At 38.9% G+C, this 818-nt stretch overlaps 1 long non-coding RNA gene across 1 annotated transcript in view; it reads left to right on the top strand.

Moving 5' to 3' along the window:
• The first annotated feature begins 230 nt into the window (after positions 1 to 230).
• Positions 231 to 818, top strand: part of LOC106793835 — a 3,199-nt gene continuing 2,611 nt past the window's right edge. Inside the window, exon 1 of the long non-coding RNA XR_001382467.1 lies at positions 231 to 608. This is a non-coding gene — a long non-coding RNA (uncharacterized LOC106793835). The remainder of the gene's footprint in view (positions 609 to 818) is intronic.

Raw genomic sequence — 818 nt, 5'->3', positions numbered from 1 at the left:
AGCTTGACTGTACGTCAATGTAAATTCTTGGGAAGCAGATAAATCGTGCACTTTTGACCTTTGTCCGAGTGATACGCTTTTGCTGAAGAGTCAAACAGAAAAGGACAGTGAATAAGAAAGAAAGAAAGAAAGAAAGAAAGAAAGAAAGAAATGGAGATACGTAGTGGTACGTGAGAAGAGGGCAAAAGTAGAAAAGAAAGAGAGAAAGAGAGAGAAAGAGAGAGTTTTCGATTGGTACTTTTCTCTCTTTCTCTCGTTTTTCTCTTCGAGTACGAGTGCTCTCTCAACTCAGTGTCTTTGTTCGAGCCTGTCGTGAATGAGATCGGGATACTCGAGTTAGAAGCGCGTTTATTACGTTGTGTAGACGATAAAAGCTGAAACGTATCTATCTATCTATCTATCTATCTATCTATCTGATGGTGATCATCGAGAGAAACCAGAAATAACCGAGCAATCGAATCCTTTCTCTTTTTCTTTCCTTTTTTTTTTTTTTCTGTCCCCTCCGATATTTCTCGTTTTCTTCTACTTCTACTTCTTCTTCTTCATCTTCATCGTCAGCATCAGCGTCAGCGTCGTCGTCTTTGATTTTGTGATCCCGAACTCAGCAGGTATTTCTTTTTATTCTTTTTTTATCCTATCTATAATATTATCATCTTTTTATAGAAGATCTTTTTTCTTCCCTCCCTCCACACCCCCACCCCCCTCTCCCTCGGCTCGATCATATATTTCTTCTCTTTTTTTCTTTTTTTTTTCCTTTTTCTTCTTATTCCATTACACGTAGCAACCATTGAAAGATTCACTTTCCTCCCCCCTCCCCC

The sequence above is a fragment of the Polistes canadensis genome, unplaced genomic scaffold (assembly GCF_001313835.1).
Source record: "Polistes canadensis isolate GaletaPanama2010 unplaced genomic scaffold, ASM131383v1 scaffold_19, whole genome shotgun sequence".
Lineage (NCBI taxonomy): Eukaryota > Metazoa > Arthropoda > Insecta > Hymenoptera > Vespidae > Polistes > Polistes canadensis.
This window is presented reverse-complemented; position numbering and strand designations above follow the sequence as displayed.